Below are 23,551 nucleotides of genomic sequence, written 5' to 3' on the forward strand. Positions count from 1 at the left end.
TGGCTCAAAATCGGAACACTGGCTTCTCCCAGAATGAACGATCCAGGAGAGAAAGGGCAACCCACTGAGAAAGTGCTGCCGATGACGGAGTCATCCAAGTCCCACACTGTCACTTCCGCTTTATTCTACCTGCTAGAGCAAGTCAGCTCACTAAGTCCAGCCCATAGGTGCGGGGAGAGAAATTAGTCTCCACGTCTGGAAGGGAAGTGTATCAAATAAGCTGTGAAGGTATTTTTCAAATCACCGTAACCAGCACACTGGAAACGGTAAAACACTGCTAAGAGAAAATTGTAAATGGCAAGATAAGCATATTCCAGGACGAGAAGACTCAAGACTATGAAGACGCCACTCCTCAGACGGATCGGTGGATTCAACACCGTCTCAATCAACACAGCAGCAGGACATTTTTACAGAAATCAACAAGCTAACTGCCAAATTTATATGAGGACCTGAAGGTCTTCGTGTAGCCAGAACAATCTGGCAAAGGAGAACTAAGTCTGAGGATGACACCACCCGATTTCAGGACAATATAAGGCCGCAGGAATCAAGACAGTGCAGCATTGATATGACGTTAGATATACGTCAGCAGAATAGAACAGAGTGCAGAAATAAACCCACGCATATGCAGTCAACCAACTTTTGACAAAGGGGCCAAGGGAATTCAATGAGGACAGGATGGTCTTTTCAACAAATGAGGCTGAAACTACTAGGTGTCTATATTCAAAAAATGAATCTCAGCCATCATACCAAATGCAAACATTAACTCAAAATAGGTCACATAAATCAGAAAAGGTGGAGTTCCCGTCGTGGCGCAGTGGTTGACGAATCCGACTAGGAACCGTGAGGTTGCGGGTTCGGTCCCTTCCCTTGCTCAGTGGGTTAACAATCCGGCGTTGCCGCGAGCTGTGGTGTAGGTTGCAGACGCGGCTCGGATCCCGCGTTTCTGTGGCTCTGGCGTAGGCCGGTGGCTACAGCTCCAATTCGACCCCTAGCCTGGGAACCTCCATGTGCTGCAGGAGCGACCCAAGAAATGGCAAAAAAAAAAAAAAAAAAAAGTCAGAAAAGGTAACACTACAAAGCTTCAGAGGAAATGTAGGAGAAAATTATTCTTATCTTAATTTAGGCCAGTGTTTTTTTTTTTTTTAACTTGGGGTAGTTTTTCCCCAGGAGATATGTGGCAAGGTCTGGAGACATTTTAAATTGTCACAACTGTAGGGGTGATGCTACTGAGTTAGTGGGCAAAGACCAGGAACACTGCCAAATGTTCTACAATACACAGGACAGCCTCCCACAACAAAAAATTTTCTGGCCCCGAATAACAATAGAACTGTAATTGAGAAACCCTGGGCTAAACAAAGATCTTTCGATAGGGCACAAAAGTAAGAAACCATAGAATTTTTTAAATGGATAAACTTTACCAAAAAAAACACAACTTCTGCTCTTTGAAAGACACCATTAAAAAAGCAAAAGGCAAGTCAACAAATGAGTAAAAGAATTTGCCAAACATATTTCTGATAAAGGACTTTTATCAAGAATATATCAAAAAAAAAACCTCTTACAACTCAAAGTAAGAAGATGATCAGTTTTTCTAGTGGGCAAAAGATTTGAACAGAGGAGCTTCCTTGTGGCCTAGCAGTTAAGGATCTGGCATTGTCACTGCTGTGGCTCAGGTCCCTGCTGTGGCACAGGTTCAGTCCCTGGCGCAGGAACTGCCACATGCTACAGGCATGGCAAAAAAAAAAAAAAGAAAAGAAAAGAAAAGAAAATTTGAACAGATACTTCACCAAAGAAGATATATGAATGACAAATAAGTACACCCACAAAAATACTCAACATCATTAGTCACTAGAGACGCACAAACTTAGATCACAATGGAATGACACACATATCCACTGGAATGACTAAAAAAATCTTAAAAACTGACCATACCAATGTTGGCAAGGATGTGGAGCAGCTGAAAGTTTCATAATCTGCTGGTGGGGATACAAAATTGTACGACTTTGGAAAGCAGTTTGGCAGTTGCTTGTAAAAATAAATATGTACTTACATTACGGCCCAGTAATCCTATTCCTAGGTATTTACCCAAGAGTTATTTACCAAGAGAGGAATTTACCTAAAGACTTTCAAGTGACTGTTCATGGCAACTTTATTCATAACAGTCAAAAACTGAAAGTAACCCAAGTACCAATTAACTGGTAAATGGGTTAACAACCTGTGGTACATTAACAGAATGGAATCACTCAGCAGTAAAAAAGAAACAAACTCCTGATATCCACAAGAATATGAATGAATCTCAAAAATCATTATTCTGGGTGACGCTGAGATCAGGAACAAGACAAGGATGTCTGCTCTTGCCGCCACTATTCAGCACAGTTTTGGAAGTCCTGGCCCCAGCAATCAGAGAAGTAAAAGAAATAAAAGGAATCCAAATTGGAAAGGAAGAAGTAAAACTATCCCTATTTGCAGATGACATCATACTATACCTAAAGAATCCTAAAGACTCAACCAGAAAATTGTTAAGAGCTCATCAATGAATTTGACAAAGTCACAGGATACAAAATTAATACACAGAAATCAGGTGCATTTCTATATATTAACAACAAAAGATCAGAAAGAGAAATTAGGGAAGCATCCCATTTACCTTCACATGAAAAAGAATAAAATACTTAGGAATAAACCTACCTAAAGAGACAAAATACCTGTACTCGGAAAACTATAAGACACTCACTGACAAAAGAAATCAAAGATGACACAAACATATGGAAAGACATACCATGCTCTTGGATTGGAAGAGTCAATATTAACAAAATGACTATACCACCCAAGGCAATCTACAGTTTCAATGCAATCCCTATCAAATTACCAAGGACAGTTTTCACAGAACTCAAACAAAATATTTTAAAGTTTGTTTGAAAGCACAAAAGATGCAGAATAGCCAAAGATATCCTGAAAAAAAAAAAATGGAGCTGGAGGAATCAGGCTCCCTGACTTCAGGCTATACTACAAAGCTATAGTCATCAAAACTGTATGGTCCTGGTAGTTCCCGTCATGGTGCAGTGGTTAACGAACCTGACTAGGAACCATGAGGTTGCGGGTTCGATCCCTGCCCTTGCTCAGTGGGTTAACGATCCAACGTTGCCGTGAGCTGTGGTGTAGGTTGCAGACGTGGCTCGGATCCCGCATTGCTGTGGCTCTGGCGTAGGCTGGCAGCTACAGCTCCGATTCAACCCCTAGCCTGGGAACCTCCATATGCTGCGGGAGCGGCCCAAAGAAATAGCAAAAAGACAAAAAAAAAAAAAAAAAAAAAGAAAAAAAACCTGTATGGTCCTGGCACAAAGGCAGAAATCTAGATCAGTGGAACAGGATAGAAAGCCCAGAATTAAACCCATGTACCTACAGTCAACTAATCTATGACAAAGGAGGCAAGAACACACCATGGAGAAAAGACAGCCTGTTCAATAAGCGGTGCTGGGAAGACTGGACACCACATGTAAAAGAATGAAATTAGAACACTTCTTAACTCCATACACAAAAATAAACTCAAAATGGATTAAAGACCTAGATATAAGACCAGATACTCTAAAACACTTAGAGGAAAACATAGGCCAAACACTCTCCGACATAAACCACAGCAACATCTTCTCAGATCCACCTCCTAGAGTAATGACAATAAAAACAAAAATAAACAAATAGGACTTAATTAAACTTAAGTTTCTGCACAGCAAAGGAAACCCTAAACAAAACGAAAAGACAACCCACAAAGTTGGAGAAAATATTTGCAAATGAAGCAACTCACAAGGGATTGATCTCCAAAATGAATAAACACTTTCTGCAGCTCAATATCAAAAAAACCAACAACCCCATCAAAAAATGGGCAGAAGATCTAAGCAGACAGTTCTCATAAGACATACCGATGGCCAAAAAACACATGAAAAGATGTTCAACATCACTCATCATTAGAGAAATGCAAATCAAAACCACTACGAGGTACCATCTTACACCAGCCAGAATGGCCATCATCGAAACGTCTAAAAACAAGAAGTGCTGGAGAGGGTGTGGAGAAAAGGGAACCCTATTACACTGTTGGTGGGATTGTAAATTGGTGCAACCACTGTGGAATGCACCATTATGGAGATTCCTCAGAAAATTAAAAATAGAACTACCGTTTGATCCAGCAATCCCATTCCTGGGCATCTATCCAGAGAAAACCATGACTCAAAAAGACACATGTACTCCGATGTTCATTGCAGCACTCTATGCAATAGCCAAGACATGGAAACAACCTAAATGTCTATCAACAGAGGAGTGGATCCAGAAGATGTGGTCCACACACACCATGGAATATTACTCAGCCATTAAAAGGAACAAAATACCAGCATTTGCAGCAACGTGATGGACCTAGAAATTATCATGCTGAGTGAAGTCGGTCAGACAATGAGACACCAGCATCAAACGCTATCCCTGACATGTGGAATCTGAAAAAATGGACACAATGAACTCTGCAGAGCAGATACTGACTCACAGACCTTGAAAAACTTATGGTTTCCAAAGGAGACAGGTTGGGGGGCGGGGGGATGCACTGAGGGTTTGGGATGGAAATGCCATAAAATTTGGTTGTGATGATCATTGTATGACTATAAATGTAATAAAATTCATTGAGTAATAAAAAAATGAAATTAAAAAAATCATTATTCTGGGTGAAAGAACCAGACACAGAAGAGTGCATATGGTATGATTCCATGTATAAGAAATTCTGGAAAATTCAAAATTACAGTGAGAGAAAGCAGATTAGGAATTGCCAGGCGCTGGGAAGAGGTGGGAAGAGGTGGAGAGGCACAGGAATATTTGGGGGGTGACAGAAATGTTCTCTATCTTGAATGTGGTAGAGGTTACACAACTGCAAACATTTGTCAAGACATCCTATTTTATACTTGAAACCGGTGAATTTTTATTTATGTAAGTTGTACCTAAATGAAGCCTATTTTTTAAAAAATATAGTCATCTTTTAAAAAAGCAAAAAAAGGCCTCTTTTTATACCTTCTCTTTTTTGGGTGCAGGGGGCTGGGAGGAGGGGGCATGGCTGTGGCATGTGAAAGTTCTTGGGCCAGGGATTGAACCCGTGCCAAGGCGGTGATCCCAGACACCGTGACAATGCCATATCTTAACCCCCTGAGCCACCAGGGAACTCCTGTCCCTTGTCTTTATACCACCTCCAAGACTGGTCTTGTGGTCAGCAGTGGGAGGAGGGGCCTTACAACACCCAGCTAGGAAAAATGACAACTTGGGAAATTTTGGCCAAGAAGAGGAAAGTGCACTTAGCATTTTAATTATCAAAATTTTTTAATTTGAAAGGAGTGCTAATACACTGTACATATGAAAGAATTTACTGTTGTTTTTTTTTTTTGAAGTAAAATATGTGGGTTATGGTATTTGTCCAGTGGAGATTACCTATTAAAGATTCATAAAGAGGTTCGCAGAGCTCGTCCAGGGAATAAATCATTTAAATCATCTTTGTTCACTGAGATTTTCCACACTGACCGCCTGCCTCGTTGTCGTGCTGATCAGAGCGGGGCTGCATTCCTCATCTTCAGGGGCCCACCTCCACGCAGACCTCCTGGTAGACCCCACAGGGTAGGGTTTTTGGAAGAGTCATGGGGTTTTGCTTACTGCACCTTACGAACTCTTATACAAATGCCCCCTTTGTCCTTTGTTTCTTGACACTAAAAGCTTTCCACTGGGAAAAGGTCAGAGTTCTAGTTTATGACTAAGGATTAGGGTAAGATTAGCCTGAGGATTATGCTCCTGGAAAACCGAATTGGTGTTGTTCCTAGACCTGTGTCTAACGCATAGTAAAAGGCAGCCTATGTTGGTCAAATAAACAAATGGAAACTGGTTTAGACAAAAGGAATCTGTCCCTTGGCTCTGGCTGGCTCAAACAATTTCATCCAGAATGGGGAACAGGGAGAGGCTCCCCTCTCAAGCGGTCTCTCCCTCTCTCTGCTCTGACCTCTCCAGTATCTGTCAAAGCCTTCCCACCACCCAGCACCCAGCACCATTCTCTGCTAAAAGCCTTCTTGTCCCTCCCTGTACTGTCCTGTAGAAGGGAGTCTCCCTGGTATCACCCTTGGGAATGAGGCCACTTTCTCAGGAAGGCCAGAACAGGCAGCTTGTTTTTCACTGGCTCTGACTTGGTTGGGGGCCAATCCTGGGCAATGGTTGTGGGTACATGGACTGGCTAAAACCAACTGGAACCTATTATTTGTGCTGGGGAGTGAACTACTTCCTTGAATGGGGGAAGAATGGTGCTTGGTGGTCAAAAATGATAAATGTCACAAGGAATTTCAGGGTCTGGACTGGAATTCCAAGAAGGCTTACCCTAAAGCAATAAAATGAAATGAAATAAAATAAAATAAAATAAAAAGAAAAGGTGTGTTTTTTCAGATCAAGAGAAGTAGGAAAACAAAAGCAGCACTTTGCACCTGACATCCTACTCTTCAGACTTTGCCTAAAAGCAGAGCATCACCAGAGCTCCCTGGCGGCTCAACAAGTTAAGGATCTGATACTGCCATTGCTGTTGCTCTGGTTACTGCTGTGACGTACGTTCAATCTCTAGCCTGAGAACTTCCGCATGCTGTGGGCATAGCCAAAAACAAAAACAAAAACAAAAAACAAACAAATAAACAAAACAAAACCACGTACCTAAGAGCTATTCTTAGTGTTGTTTTTACGTAAAAGAATACAAGAGCACATGTAGAAATTTAAGGTTGAATTACGGTAATAATTTTTCATCAAGATAAAACACATGGAAAAATAAAAATCATTAGATAGGATAATCAATAATGTACAGGGATAGATTGAAAGTAACCTACATGTTTAAATTTTTTCTCCCACAAATATCACAGTGTTTGTATAATCACAATTATACAAACAAATTAAACAAATCAAAACAGAGTTTCACTGAGAGTAGGGGTCAATGCTGGGGCTGAGGCTCAATCAGATAACATTTCCTTGGAGAAGTAACTTAACCGCTCTGAGCTTCAGCTTCCTCATATGTAAAAGACTATTGTGCGTGTTGAATTAAAAATTCCACCTAGAATTTAGCACAGAGTACCTCGGGCCTAGTAACCATTCAGTGTGCACAGACAGTTAGGAGGGGGACACAGTGGCAGACAGCTGTGTGTGATGGCAGTTAGGAGGGGGACACAGTGGCAGACAGGTGTGTGTGATGGCAGTGATGCTATGTAAAGAAACAGACTGGCTATGACTGCTCAGAACTGGCATCAGATCTTTTAAACAGCTTCATTAAAGTGTGACTGACATACAATAAAGAGCACGTTTAAATTATACAATTTGATACGTTTTAACACATGCATACTCACTTGAAACCATCACCAGGAGATAGCAAACACCCCAAGTTCTCTTTCATCCCTCTGTCCCCCTCCATCCCAGGTAAACAGATGTCTGCTCTCTGTCACTGAAAATTAGTTTGCATTTCCTAGGATTTCATATAAATGGAACCATACACGGTATGTATTCTTTTTTGCGGGGCGGGGGGGGAGGGTCTAGTTTCTTTTCATTCAGCTTGTTTTGAAATCCACCCATGTTGCTGCAGTATTCTTTTTCGTTACTAAGAAATACCCCATTGGAGTTCCCGTCATGGCTCAGTGATTAACGAATCCAACTAGGAACCATGAGATTGTGGGTTCAATCCCTGGCCTCGCTGGGTTAAGGATCCGGCTCGGATCCCATGTTGCTGTGGCTGTGGTGTTGGCCAGTGGCTACAGCTCCGATTGGACCCTTAGCCTGGGAACCTCCATATGCTGTGGGAGCGGCGCAAGAAATGGCAAAAAGATAGATAAATACATACATACATACATACATAGAAATACCCCATTGTACAAGTCCCTCACAATGTGTCTATCCAGTCACCTGCTGGGGAACGTAAGGATTATTCCCAAATTCTGTTTGTTACGTGGCATTCCAAGTAAATGTGGCATTCCAAGCGTGGGGCTGCTGTGGAAAGGGGTGGGAGGCTGGGGGTTAAAGTCAGGGGCCTCTTACACCCCTTCCCTACCTTCTCAAGCTTTCTGCTCCAATCTGGTATTCCCATAGGGCCTTTCCACGCTTAGAGACACCCCATCCCCATGGCACAGGTTCCCATACCTGGGGGGGCATTAGAACCTCCTGGGGAGCTTTAAATAGTATAGACTCCTGGGTCCCACCTGGGATCTACTACTCAGAATATTGCCTGGTGAGACCTTGGATTCTCTGTTTTTTCAAATGTCTCAGGTGATTCTGCCATGTAGACAGGCACAGGAACTCCCCAGATACTGGACCAAGTTTAATCTCCAGACGAGGCATTTGGCACCCAGCCCCCCAGGCAGCCTCGTGCCTTGCCCCTCACCCCAGACACACAGCCTAATAAACTGACTCCATGGTCCCATACTCGGGCGCTCTCACCACCAAGTTTTGCTCAAGTTCATCACTCTACCTTCCCCTCCTCCATCTAAGAACTTCCACACATCCTTCCTTCAAGACCCAGGAAAGGCCACTTTCCCCAGGAAGACTTCCACACTCATCCCTCCGCCAGGCAAAACTTCTGTCTTCTTCCTGAGTCTTGCAGCACCACCCACCATCTATAGCATAGCCCTGTCACTCTGCCCTGTAATTACAGCCTTCCAATCTATGGGCCTTACATCTGCCAGTTCAACCATCAGTGGATCAAAAATATCTGAAAATAAAATTCCAGAAATCTCCAGAAGGCAAAACTTCAATTTGTCACAAGCTGGCAACTATTTACATATCATTTGCATTGTATTTGTTATTGTAAGTAATCTAGAGATGATTGAACATGTATAGGAAGCAGACTTCAGATAATACTACAAAGCTACAGCAATCAAAACAGCATGGCATTGGTACAAAAACAGACATATGGATCAATGGAGTAGAATAGAGAGCCCAGAAATAAACCTACATACCTACAATTAATCTTCAACAAAGGAGACAAGAATCTTCAGCAAGTGGTGCTGGGAAAATTGGACAGCCACGTGTAAATCAGTGAAATTAGAACACGCCCTCTCGCCATGCACAAAAATAAATTGAAAATGGCTTTAAGGAGTTCCCGTCGTGGCGCAGTGGTTGACAAATCCGACTAGGAACCATGAGGTTGCGGGTTCGGTCCCTGGCCTTGCTCAGTGGGTTAACGATCCGGCGTTGCCGTGAGCTGTGGTGTAGGTTGCAGACGAGGCTCGGATCCCGAGTTGCTGTGGCTCTGGTGTAGGCCGGTGGCTACAGCTCCGATTCAACCCCTGGCCTGGGAACCTCCATATGCCGTGGGAGCGGCCCAAGAAATAGCAACAACAAAAGACAAAAGACAAAAAAAAGACAGAAAATGGCTTTAAGACTTAAATGTAAGACATGACACCATAAAACTCCTAGGAGACAACATAGGCAGAATATCCTCTGACATAAAACATACAAATGTTTTCTTTGGTCAGTCTCTCAAGGCAATATAAATAAAAACAAAAATAAACAAATTGGATCTAATCAAAATTATGAGCAAAGGAAATCATAAACCAAACAAAAAGACAACCTACAGAATGGGATAAAGTATTTGCAAATGATGTAACCATCAAGGATTTAATTTCCAAAATATACAAACAGCTCATACAATTTGACAACAACAACAACAAAACAACCCAACCAATGGTCAGATGACCTAAATAGACATTTCTCCAAAGAAGAAATACAAATAATCAAAAGGCACATGAAAAAATGCTCAACATCACTAATTATTAGAGAAATGCAAATCAAAACTACAATGAGGTACCACCTCTCACCAGTCATACTGACCATCATTAAAAGTCTACAAATAATAAATGCTGGAAAGGGTGTGGAGAAAAGGGTATCCTCCCACACTGTTGGTGGGAATATAAGTTGGTACAGCCACAACAGAAAACAGTATGGAGACTCCTCAGAAACTAAGGATAGAGTTACTGTATGATCCAGCAATCCCACTCCTGGGCATCTATCCAGTCAAAACTACAATTCGAGATGATATATGCACCCTGTGCTCGTAGCTGCACTATTCACAATAACCAAGACATGGAAACAACCCAAATGTCCATTGACAGATGATAGGATTCGGAAGATGTGGTATATATACACAATGGAATACTACTCAGCCATAGAAAAGAATGACATAATGCCATTTGCAGCAACGTGGATGGAACTAAAGATTATCACACTACGTGAAGTGAGAAAGAGAAATACTGTACGACACCACTTATATGTGGAATCTTAAAAACGACACGGAAGAACCTATCGATGAAACAAACAGTCTCACAGCCATAGAGAACGGACTCGTGGTTGCCGAGGGGGAAGAGTTGGGGGAGGGATGGAGTGGGAGGTTGGAGTTAGCAGACATAAGCTATTACACCTGAAGGTGATAAACAAGATCCCACTGTATGGCACGGAGAAATACATTCACTGTCTTATGACAAACCATAATGGAAAAGAATATTTTTTGGCGTTCCCGTCCTGGTGCAGCAGAAACGAATCCAACTAGGAATGATGAGGTTGCGGGTTCGATCCCTGGCCTCACGCAGTGGGTTAAGGATCCGACCTTGCCCTGAGCTCTGGTGTAGGTCACAGACATGGCTTGGATCTGGCGTTGCTGTGCAGGCCGGCAGCTGTAGCTCCGATCAGACCCCTAGCCTGGAAGCCTCCATATGCCACAGGTGAGTCACTAAAAATATTTTTTGAAAAGAGTGTATATACATGTACAACTGAATCACTTTACTATACAGCAGAAATAATTAACACAACATTAATCAGCTATCCTTCAATAAAAAGGTATATTTAGCCACAATTAAATAAATAAAGCATACAAGAGGATGTATCAAGGTTATATGCAAATACTTTGCCACTTTATACAGGGACTTGAGCATCCTCCAATTTTAGAACCCACAGGAGTCCTGGAACCAATTCCCTTTGGATACCAAAGGATGACTGTATCTGCTAATGCCTGTGCCGGAGAGTTTGCATCGGCAACCTTGCTTAAGCCCCAGGAATCCCGTGAGGCAGGTCATGGTGGCGGTGACGACAATAGCAAAACCGATGAGGTGAAAAGTTTGCCACAATCCTTTGCCTGTGCTGCTAGACCCTTGCATCTTCACAACAGCCAGGGGAGGAGGTACTGTTATTACCAGGCCCACGTTACAAATGAGAAAACTGAGGCCCGGAGAGGTAAATGGGAGAGCCAGGATCCAAGCCAGGAAAGGCTCCAGCTCCTTTACAGGAGGACACTGATGCTCAGGGGAATACTCTGCGCAACATTTTCATAAGTAGCACAGTCATAATTTGTACCCAGGAGCCTCTGAGCCCACCTGCTTAAACCTTCTGCTAAGAAATCCACAGGCCAAGCCCTTACTCTTTTTCCCTCGGCTCTGGGATAAGGCATCGTTATGAATATTCATATAAAAGGTTTTGTAATGCTCCCATTTCTCTCGGGTAAATAACAAGAAGAGAAATGGCTGACCATTTGGTAGGTGTATGTTTAACTTCCTAAGAAACTGTTTTTCCAAAGTGATCAAATCATTCCACATTCCCACTAGCAACATCCGAGCGTTCCACCTTCTCCACAGCTTCACCAACACTTGATATGGTCAGTCTTTTTAATTCGAGCCCTTCTACAAGATCTGTGGTGCTATCACATTGTACTTTACATTTTCCTAATGACTGCTGCGTTGAGTTTCATTTCGCCTATTTATTAGCATCCACATATTTTCTTTGGTGAAGTGCCTGTTCAAATCTTTGCCAATATTTTAATGGGTTTTTAAATTTTCTCAGTGCTGACTTGTGAAAATGCTTTATATATTCTGCAAACAAGTCTCCTTTTTTTTTTTTGGTGTTGTTGCACCCATGGCATATAGAAGGTCCCAGGCCAGGGATCGAACTCAAGCCACAGCAGTGACAATGCTGAATCCTTAACCCACTAGGCCGCCAGGGGTCCTAGAGTTCCAGGAATCCTATTACGGACAGGATGCCATACATTGTGAATTTTACCTTTTTGGGTCCTATTTTTTTATTTCTATTATTTAGGGTTTAGGGTTTACTTTTTCCCCAGTACTCAGCCAAGACCCTTCTTAGCTCTTTAATTAATGCCCCCTGAATTATAAGACTTTCCCCTCTGGCTCTCAGGCTCTCGGGAACAGGCTCTATCTCCCAGTCTTGGGTGACTTCTGAGCACTGTTCCCTCTTGTATTTTGAGTGGGTCTCTCCCAGCCTCAGGTAGTTCCCAGTTGATGGATGCTCAGCTGAATGGTGGAGCAGTTTCCCTTCGCAGACTCCACTCTGACTCTGCAGCTCTCATTCCTATGAATTCTAGTCTCTAGGGATTCACCCAGATTCCCAGCTGTGTCCCCTTAATTCAGGAAACTCTGGTCTGCCTGAATCCCCCTACCCCTGTGCCAGGCCTAGAACTTTCTCCAAAGCAGTATGTCAAGTCAGTCATAAAACTCACCTTGTTTTTCTTCCCGCCTCTCAGGGATCACTGCTTATCGTTGCCTCGTGAGCAATGTCTTAGGGCCACGTTTTGCTTTTTGCCTTTTGGTGTTATTTGCGATGGAGGGGTAAATCCAGTCTCTGTTACTCCGTCTTAATCAGAAGCAGAAGTTCCTGTCACCAGCGTTGGCACTGGGATTCATCAGGGCTGGCTCCGAGCTGGACTAGGAGGTTTTTCCTCTCTTACGCCAGGTGGCATACCTGGCCCCAGGGCAGGGCTGATCCTCCTGTGCTTGCAAGCTCTCAGGCACTGGGCACCGACCAGAGCAATAGCCAGGAAGGGAAGGTAACCCACGCAGCCCATGGGAAGTTGAACTGGGTTATCTTATTATAACTGCGTCAACAAAATGCTGGCTCACTGAGCTTTCCAGTGCCTTCCCCTCCTCCTGCCGTCCCAGCCGGGGTAGCTGACAGGCGCTGACCTCTTCTCCCGTTACCGGCCTCACCTGGCGGAGCTGGAAGGGCTTGGCACCTGCAGCCGCCCAGCTGGCAGCATTAACTACTAACAAGAACAGTAAGAACTTCCTTTATTGTACTTATTTATCTATTTATTTATTTTGCTTTTTAGGGCCACACCTGTGGCATATGGACGTTCCCAGGCTAGGGGTCAAATCGGAGCTGTAGCCGGCAGCCTACCCCACAGCCACAGCAACACCAGATCTGAGCCACATCTGCGACCCACGCCACAGCTCACGGCAGCGCCGGATCCTTAACCCACTGAGCAAGGCCAGGGATCAGACCCACATCCTCATGAATACTAGTTGGGTTCCTTACCACTGTGCCACAACGGGAGCTCCAACCTGCTTTTTTTTTTTTTTTTTTTTAAGCAGCTGCCATTTTCCTGACCCTGGGCTACCTACGAAGAACCTGCGGCTGGAGGAGGTAAAGTGACTACCCTGAGCTCACGTAGCTGGAAGGGTAGCATCAGGGTTTAGCACTTACCTCCACAGCCCTGGTGTCTTGCCGGCCAAGAAAGAGTCCTGGAAACTTTCTCAGCCTCTGGGTCCCATCCTCCATCTTGGCCGGGGCTCCAGCCTCCAGTGCTGACTTGTGACTGCCTCGGGGCCGGCAGCCCTACCTGGAACCTGCTCAGCTGTGGGAGGCAGCAGGGGAGCAGGGGGGCAGGACACACACTGGCTTTGTACTCAGACAGACCCAAGTTCAAATCCTATTCTCTAACTGCTGTGAGTTGGAGGGAGTCACTTACTCTTGCTAGGCCACGAGAGTCGCTTCTGCAACCTCACATAATGGTATGACTTCACAGTACTGAGGTGAGGCTAAAATGAGATAATATCTAAAAAGTACTACCTCATGCAAGTGTTTGACACATGGTAACAAGACCCCTAGTTTCCAGTCGGGCATGTAAGGAGCTCAGAAGTCGAACTCCATACTAAAAACAAGTTAAAAAGCTAAATAAATTTTAAACATCAGCCACTCTTCTTAGATCTATTAGAGACCTGAGGTCACAGGGCAAACTCCTGCACCAAAAATTGGAGACAGAAAGGTGCGTGCTGAGATTTACAACTTTCCAAAGCAGATACCCATGTGTAGTCACTTCCACGGGAACTAGCACTGGATGGGAAACCTAAGGCATAACTGAAGAATTGCTAGGGACTCCTGAGCAGACAGAATTCAAAGCACAGAGGGACCCCACATGCATGTGAATTTTATCTCCAGGAGCTCTAGCAGGTCCTCCCAGTGAATATCTAAGAAAATCTCCTCTGCTCTGGCAGGGGCAAGGGACAAGGAAGATTCTGGAATATTGACAGGGCATTCTGTTGTTCTTAACAAGACCTGCCCTCAGGAGAAGCTATTTTATCAAAGCCTGACCTCCATGGAAGGGAAATGCCCAACTCTGGCCCCTTCCACCCATCCTGTCCCACCTTAGGCAGAAAACTGAGAAGCACTTATGAAATTCACAGCTCAGGGGCACAGGTTCACTGAAAAACAGAGACGGAACCATAGGACTATAGACCGTTTCTCATCCCCCACACATTTCCCACATTATCGCTAAAGGTCTATTTACCTTTTGGGGCTCTTTCTACCCAGTACATCATGTCTGGCTTTCAACAAAAATTTGTAAGGCTACCACAGGGCAAACACAGTTTGAAGAGACAGAGGAAGCTCTGAAACCAGACTCAGGCATGGCAGGGATGCTGGAATTATCAGACTGGGCATTTAAAACAACTACAATCAATATGCTAACAGATCTAATGGAAAAATAGACAACAGGCAAGAACAGATGGATAATGTACCAGAAAGCTGGAATTCCTAAGAACCAAAAAGCAATGCCAGAGACAAAAAGCACTAAAACAAAAATGAAGAATGCCTCTGATGGCTCATTCGTAGACGGGACATGGCTGAGGAAAGAATCTCTGAGCTTGAGAATATCTCAATGGGAACTTTCAAAACTGAAAAGCAAAAAGAAGAGGCTGGGGAAACAATGGGACGGAATAGCCAAAGCACTGCGAGACAACAACAAAAGGTGTGAGGTACATGGGCTGGGCGTACCTGGAGGAGAAAAAAAGAAAGAAATCCAGGCAATATTTGAAGGAATGATGAGACTTTCCCCCAAATTAATGTCAGACACCAAACCACAGATCCAGAGGACACCAAGTAGAATTAACTGTTCCCCCCAAGAACCCCTACCTATTATGTTCAAACTACATTGATAAAATCAAAGATAAAGAAAAAACATTGAAAGAAGCCAGGGGGGAAAAAACACTTTATCTAGAGGGGAGCAAAAATGAAAATTAGATCCGACTTCTCCTCAGAAACCAGGGACTCAAGAAGAGAATGAGGTGAAACAAGAGTGTTAAGGGGAAAAAAAAAAAAATCCCACAAACTAGAATCTGTATCCTGTGACATTTCCTTCAAAGGGAAGAAGAAATAAATAAAGATTTTCTCAGACAAACCAAAACTGAGCAACTTTGTTGCCAGTAGACCTGCCTTGCAAGAAGTGTTAGAAGAATGTCAGAGAAAAGAGAAATGATGGGGTCAGAAATCTGGAGGTGCCCCAAAGAAGGAAGAGTATCGGAGAAGGAACAAGTGAAGGGAAAATCAACGTTAACTTTTTTCTTTTTAATTTGTCTTAACAGATAATAGTTTCAAAAATAACTGCAACAAGGTATCTGATGATTAGAGCACGTCCGTCCGAGTGAAATGAATGACGACAATGATCTAAGGGATGGGATGGAAGAATGAGGAATATTTGTTCTTATAAGGTATGTGCACTACTGTAAAGCAAAACAGTGTTATTTGAAAGTAGACTTAGATTAGTTGTAAATGTATATTGCAAACTCTAGGACAACCACTAAGAATTGCTAAAAAAAAAAAAAAATAGAACCGATATGCTAAGAAAGTAGAGAAAATGGAATCATAAAATGTTCAGCTGAAACCGAAAAAAAAAAAAAAAAAAGGCAGAAAGAGTGGAAGACAAAAACGGGAATAAAGAACTGGGCAATGAATAAAAAACAGTAACAAATACGGTAGATATTAATCCAACTATATCAATAATCACTAACACCGATGATCTAAATATACCAATGAAAAGACTAGATTGTGAGAATAGATCAGAAAAACAAGACCCAGCTATAGGGCTGTCTTCAAAAAAAAACCCTTTCAATATAAAGGAACACATAGATTAAAGTAAATGGACAGAGGAAGATGTTCCATGCTCACACTAATCAAAAGCAAGCTCGAGTAGCGAGATTAATTTCAGCCAGAGCTAAGTCTAGAGCAAGGAACATTATCAGTGATAAAGAAGGGCATTACGTCATGATAAAGGAGTCAAGTCTGCCAAGAAGACATAATCATCTTTCATGCGTATTCACCTAACAACAGAGCATCAAAGTACATGCGGCAAAACGGAAAGCAGCGCAAAGAGGAGTAGATGAATCTGCTCATACAGCCGAGCCCTTAACACCGCTCCATCAGAACGGACAGAGCCGGCAGGCAGGGAATGAGCAAGGACACGGCCGAACTCAAGGCACCATCAACCAGCAAGATGTAATTAACACCTATCACCTGCTTCATCCCGCAACCGCAGAATACACTGCTGTTGTCTTCCACACGCACACGGAGCATTCGCCCAAAGAGATCACATTCTGCTCCATAAAACAAATTCGAAGGAACAGAAGTCACAGAAGATCTACTCTCAGACCACAGTGGGATTAAACTAGAACTCCATAACGGAAAGGTACCTGGGAAATCCCAAATGACTCTGGGATGAAACATCACACATGGGTCAAACAGGAAACCTTCAGAGAAATGTTTAAATATTTCGAAATCAATGAAAATACAACTTATCGATACGTGCTAGCCATCACCCTCCTCCTCACTGCCTGGCTGCAGCCCCGCCCCGGTCGAACTGAGCTCACCATGACCACCAAGCATTGGCTCGCCCAGCTAGCTCCCAGCTCTTGGGTCTAGCTCGTCACTGCATCGTGGTCTTCCCAATTGTCCTTGCTCTAAAAACTCAGCACACCTTGGGCTGGAGTCCACCTGCCTTATCGCAGGTGCAGGAGAAAGTTAGTGAGGGACCTCCTTATCTCAAGCATTTCTACAGGCAGCTGATGTCGTAACCTCACAATGGAATGGGCCACCTAGTGAGAGGGTGAGAGCTGTCTTTTAGTAGAGGCAGCGGAGCAGTCAGAAATGCCGCCAGCCACGCCGCCGTTATAAAGGAGATGTTTGCACTCAGTGAGGTGCAGACTGCATGACCCTCGCTGGCTCCTTCCAGCTACTATGAAGCTTTCCATGAGCCTCTGAATCACAGTCCTTGGGCTAGATTATTCCAAGACTCTCTTCTGAGATGATTTGATTTTAATATTTTGTGAGTCTTGGGTTTTAGAAATAGCGCTAAATGCGAGAAGGCATATAAAAACCACTCCCTAAATATATGGCCCAGAATTCCTCTTGGGAAAAGCAGGAACTATCTTTGTGGAAGAAATGCTTTGAGGAGGTCTTTGAGGAGAGACCCCATAGAGAGCCTGGACTCCTGAGGAATGACCTGGGAGGGAGGGAGAAGGGGTGGGGGGAGAGGTAAGGTGAGGAGGGAGAGCGTATGACCCACTGTAGTCTCCAGATCCTGGTAGGCTGAGCTCCATAAGATGTGCCCCTTCTCAGGAACATTCCAGAACCTCTTTGCGACCTACTCTCAGGAATGCTTGGGAGGAGTGATTTTAATTTTTGTAAAAAATCCAAATAAGAGTCTGAGTTTCATCACATTCAAGTCAGTGTGGTTTAGGACAAAGCCACATGCTTTGCTGGAAGCAGAGATTATGGGGCGAGTGCAAACCCCCGGGATTTGGCAGGATTCTCTGGAGAAAGTGCCCCCCTCCCAGTGTGGTCAAGGGGTCAAACAGCATCTGGGGGCCTCCATTCATATCAAAGTCTCTCTAGAGGCATATAGTGCACAACCTGGGCAACTGTATGTGACAGCCCTGACCTGAGGCCTTAGAGGAAATTTCACCACCATCTGAAGGAACAAGAAGGCCCACCCAGTTCGTATTCAGGCTCTCTGGGTTTTTTTAGATTCTGTTTTTAAGGTTTTAAGACCCTAGAATTCTCTGACTCCAAAAATCTGAGTATAATAGAGTTTTATAATTCTAAGACAACAACCACTACCATCATAGCCGATGCTATTGTGTGACCACATGCCAGGCACCGTGCCGGGCACTTTACCTGTATTATCTCGGTTAATCATCAAAGCCTATGAGATACACAGGAGTCTCTTCATTTTGCAGATGGAGAAACTGAGGCAAGGAGGGTTAAGGCCTCATTCCTGGAACACAAGGGCAGTTATTCTGGCTGTGAGTCTCCTTTCCTCTACCCTCTTCTGCTGGCGTCCCTACGCGTTTTCTTTGTCCCCCCTTCTGAAGCCCTCACAACCCTTTTGCCTTTGAGCTGGGCTATTTTCCCAGCTCAGGCCCCAGAGATCTGGAAAACAGACCTGAGATCTGAGTTGTGTCGGGTTGAACTGAGTCCTGCTGAGTTGTGTTGTCATGTTGTCATAGGCCGTGCTGTGTTGAGTGTGTTTGTCTGTCCCCATTGTACTTTGACCCCTCCGAGACAAAGACTTCAGTCCAGGGACTGGCACACAAATAAATGTGTACAGTGCGAGTGAGTCATCGCCAAGCAGACTCCAGGTAGCGAGGGAGCGCTTCCGGCCACGTCCTTGCAAATCATCGTCCTGTGATTACGTCCTGACGGAGGCTGGCAAGGTGCGCGTGCTCCCCAAGGCACCCGAGGACGCCAAGCCAGAATTCACCTCCAAGGACCTTGGAACCAGGGGCAGGACAGACCCATGAAGATATCGGGTCCTCAGGTCAGGAGTCAACGAAGAGCCTGAGGGGAGCCTCCCAGGGGGGAGCCGGGCACGGGCAAGAAAACGGCCCCAGGAGCCCCGGCCGCCCATCTTCACAGGTAGCCAGAGAAGGGAGGTGGTCCAGGATGTAAAGGTGCTGGAGCTAAGTGTCCCCTGCTCCTTGCCTTGTAGCTTCCTCTCCCTTCAGGACCGGGGCACCATCTGACACCCCGCCTGGCTCAGGTGAACTGTTCTCAAAGGCTGGACCTTGCCCGGACTCCTGTGTGCAGCCTGGATTCTGCTATGGACCTCCCCCGTGTCTAGACGCAACCCAGCTGCACCTGCTGACCTTGAGCCTGCTCGAGCCCAACGCCCAGGAGCTCCAGGAGCTCCTGCCTGCCTCAGCCTCTCCTCGGCCTTGAGCCCTGGAAATGCCCGCTGCCCGGAGTGGGGCCAGCTCTGCCGTCCATCTGCCACACACACACAGTGGCAGGTGCTCACCCCTGCCGGGCCATTTGCCCTCACCCGAGGTTAGGCCTTGGCTGCTCCTCCTTGGTCTATGCCTGGTCCTCCTCACCGGCCATGCTGCCCGGGCGCTTCTTGTCCGGCCCACTCCCCCAAACCAGCTCCCACATAACATTCTAAGATGCAAACGTGACCATGTCCCTCCCCTGCTCACAATCTTCCAGCGGCCCCCCCACTGCCTCCAACCGGAAGTTCTAGTTCCTTAGCCCAGCATCCAAGGGCCTTCGCGCACAGCCCCTGAGCGCTCCAGCCTCCGCACCCTCTGTGCCTTGAATCCTCCCCACGCTGTGGTCACTGCAAATATCTTTTCGCTCCTACTTGACACGTGCTGGCCTCCCTGCTTGACCCGCTCTCCTTAAGTTCCTACTCCTTTGCCAATTGTCGGTTTTCCCTCAGTTTCCCGCTGGGTTTATCACACCCTACGCACAGCCCACACCACGGCCATCATCACACTGGACCAGAGCTGTTAGATGGCGTTGGTCCCCCAGCCACTGGGAGTTCCCTGCGAGGCCCCGTGTTTTGCCTCGAGCTCCATCCACAGAGTCTGGCACAGGTACCTACATGCTGCACGGAGGAGGGAAGAAGCGAAGGGACGGCAATGAGTACGTGACCGTGACATCTGCAGCACCTACACTGGTGACGGTGTGGGCGGGGTCGGCGGGGGCAAGAGCTCATGATGAAACAAAAGGACAGAGCGAAAGCCCGAAGGCACAGGAGCCGGCTTCAAGAGGGAGGCAAGGAAGTTGCCCTCCCGTGTCCCAGCTCCCTCTCTGCATGGGTCCATCCTGCGCAGGAGCTGCAAGCTCTGAAATCCCAGGAATCCCTGTTATTTCCTCCTGGTGTTTGTTCCTTCTGCTGCCCCTGTGAGGAAATGCTCCTTGAGTTGCTCAGGCCTTACCCAAGGCTGCCGCCTCTTCGCGGGCTGGGGCGTGAGGCGGGGGGCTGCACAGATCAGCCCTCTCCTGAGCCCCAGCACCCTCCTGGCAGGGGGCACCCCAGGGAGGGCCTGGGATTTGGGCTGGCAAGGCCTGAGCCCATGGGAGAGGAGACTGGGTCTGTGGGACAGGGGGGACCAGGAAGCCGTGGGGTCTGGAGGATGGACCACTGGGCCCTGCTGATGCTGCAGTCTGAGACCCCCGGGTGGGCTTCCTGTCTCAGTGCTCTTGTATTTAGCCACATTCCCAAGGACAAAGCACTCCAGGCTCAGCCATCTGAGGGAGTCAGGACTGATGGAAACTTTTGTAGGGAGTCAGAGTGTCTGCTTCATTCACCCTGCACCCCCAGGACCCAATGCCATGCCTGGCACATATACAGAATGGATGGATAGAGGGATGGATGGATGGATGGATGGAGAGAAGGAAAGTTGTCCTTCTTGGAGCCAGAGGGCTATAAGGCAATAACACCTCCAGGGTCCATCTCTGGTGGTAATTGCAGCCATCAGTGTGTAGACTTCTTTGGGGGATGGGTGGGAGGCTGGGGGTTAAAGTCAGGGGCCTCTTACACCCCTTCCCTACCTTCTCAAGCTTTCTGCTCCAATCTGGTATTCCCATAGGGCCTTTCCATGCTTAAAGACACCCCATCCCCATGGCACAGGTTCCTATACCTGGGGGGGCATTAGAACCTCCTGGGGAGCTTTAAATAGTATAGACTCCTGGGTCCCACCTGGGATCTACTACTCAGAATATTGCCTGGTGAGACCTTGGATTCTCTGTTTTTTCAAATGTCTCAGGTGATTCTGCCATGTAGACAGGCACAGGAACTCCCCAGATACTGGACCAAGTTTAATCTCCAGACGAGGCATTCGGCACCCAGCCCCCCAGGCAGCCTCGTGCCTTGCCCCTCACCCCAGACACACAGCCTCATAAACTGACTCCATGGTCCCATGCTCGGGCTCTCTCACCACCAAGTTTCACTCAAGTTCCTCACTCTACCCACACCCCCCCCCCTCCATCTGAGAACTTGTACGCATCCTTCCTTTGAGGTCCAGGAAAGGCCACCTCCCTCAGGAAGCCTTCCACACCCATCCCCCAGCCAGGCCGAAATTCTGCCTTCTGAGTCTCACAGCACCACCCACCATCCAGAGCTTAGCACCAGTCACTCTGCCCCTAATTATAGCTGGCCTTCCACATCCATGGGTTCAACCGACAGTGGATCAAAAATATTCTGGAAAAAAAAAAAAAATCCAGGAAGTTCCAAAAGGCAAAACTTGAATTTGCCATATGCTGGCAACTGTTTACACGGCATTTGCATCGCATTAGGTTTTGTAAGGCATCTGGAATGATCTGCAGCATGTGGAAAGATATGTGTAGGTCCCATGCAAATACTGCGCCGTTTTATGTAAGGGACTTGGGCGTCCTCCAATTTTGGTACCCACAGGGGTCCCGGAACCAAGCCCCTGCAGGCACCAAGGGATGACCGCATCGAATAATGCCTGTGCCAGCCAGTTGGCATCAGCAGCCTTGTTTAAGCCTTCCTAGAACACTTTGAGGTGTGCCACAGTGAAGAAGATGATACTGATGATGACAGCGCTGATTAGATGAAGAGTCTGGAAGCTTGCGACAGATCCTTCTAGACTCTGAAATGCTCACAACCGGGTGTGGTAGGTACCATTCCTATCAGGCCCATCTTACAGATGAGGAAACTGGGGCCCAGAGAGATGAGTCCATTTGCCCCGGGTCACACTGGTAAGAGGTAAAGCCAGGCTCTCATGCAGGAAATGCTCCCGTGACCACTCACTGCTCCTCAGCCCTTTTACAGAGGACACCGAGGCTCAGGGGGACTGCTTGCTCCAACTCCCCACCCTCACAACCAGCACAGGCATAATTTGTACCGAGATGCCTCGGATCCCTGAGCTCCACACTCTCCCCCATGGCCCCAGTTTAGACCTTCTGCTAAGCAATCCCCTGGCCAAGCCCCATGGCCCAGTTTAAAACTTCTGCTGAGCAATCCCCTGGCCAAGCCCCATTCCTGGCCTTTCCAGGCTCTCTTCCTCTTCCCATAACCGCCCCCCGAGACCTGACCCCCTCTCCTCTCCCTGGCCTGGCCTGCCCTCTGATCTCACTTCAACCCATCTGCCCCGCCTTGAGTTCCCTGGAAGGAACGCCCAGCCCTTGCAGAGGTCACAGCTCAGCTCGCCAACGTAAGTCCAATCCTGCTGGCAAGCTTTTCCCTGCCACTTCCCCATGTGCCTTCCAGACTGAGCAGGTTGGGGCAGCGGGAGGAGCAAGCCCCCTGCTCTCCCTGGCCTCCGTTTCTTCTCTCTCAGGCAGATAACGGCAGGGCTGGGAGGAGGCTGCAAGGACCACAGGGTAAAAGGCTCCATGAACTGCTGATGGTCCAGCCCTGGGCACCTCACTCCTTTAAGGAGAGTGGGATCCCCTGTCAGCCTGGAACCCAGCTCTGCCACCCTGGCGGTTACCTGCCCACCTAACGTCCCCATGCACCTGAGTCCCTTCTCAGGAACAAGATCACAAGCGCAGCATATAAAGGGACCTCTCACAGTAACGGTTCCACAGGCAAATAGCAGCAGTATTTACGGGAAGGGCCCTGCCTCCCTCCACGGAGAGGGAAGACTACAGCCTGTGCAGTCACAAAGCCTATAAAAGCAGCTGCGGTGGGCTTTGGTGCCAGGCTGGCTTGAGCTCATTTCCAGCTCTGCTGATTATCTGCTGCAGGACCTTGGGCATGTTATTTCTCCTCTCTGTGCCTCACTTTGCCTCATCTGCAAAGTGGGCATGATACCCCCAACTTCTGAGGGTGCCGTGAGAATTCCAAGGATAAGGCACAGGGGAAGTACCTAATAATCCTAAAAGCTCCATGACCCCAGTGTTCTAGACGAAGCCACTGAGGCTCGGAAAAGCCCTATTGCTTGTTCCACAGCAAGTAAAAAGCAGGGCTGGCTCTGAGGCCAGGACCCCTGCTTTCACACAGGAAGTTGCCCCTCAGTTCATGAATATTTGAGGCCATGAGGAATAGCTCTAGCTGCTCAAGGCCAAGGACCAGTCTCACGGTTCCACTTCATCCACCTCTCCTTACAGCCCTTGTTAGTCATAGTTGGCCGGGCTCCAGACCTTGGCCCTCCAGCGTGGGTCACAGGAGACTGGGTCACAGTTAGGATGGGCATGGCGGGCGTGGCAGGTGAGGCTGTGTGCCCCG

The 23,551-nt window shown here is 46.5% G+C and overlaps 1 long non-coding RNA gene across 1 annotated transcript in view; it reads right to left on the reverse strand.

The window, feature by feature from the left end:
• LOC146403038 (uncharacterized) overlaps nt 1-15,904 on the reverse strand; it is a 122,930-nt gene extending 107,026 nt beyond the window's left edge. The window contains exons 1-2 of the long non-coding RNA XR_014808556.1: nt 13,507-15,904; nt 12,524-12,657 (exon numbers count right to left, since the gene is read on the reverse strand). This is a non-coding gene — a long non-coding RNA (uncharacterized LOC146403038). The remainder of the gene's footprint in view (nt 1-12,523; nt 12,658-13,506) is intronic.
• Nucleotides 15,905-23,551: the final 7,647 nt, after the last annotated feature.

Source organism: Sus scrofa, chromosome 6 (genome assembly GCF_054392235.1).
Source record: "Sus scrofa isolate SSC_HxYL_T2T_F1_AM1 chromosome 6, Sscrofa_HxYL_maternal_Yorkshire_Landrace_v2.0, whole genome shotgun sequence".
Taxonomy (NCBI): domain Eukaryota; kingdom Metazoa; phylum Chordata; class Mammalia; order Artiodactyla; family Suidae; genus Sus; species Sus scrofa.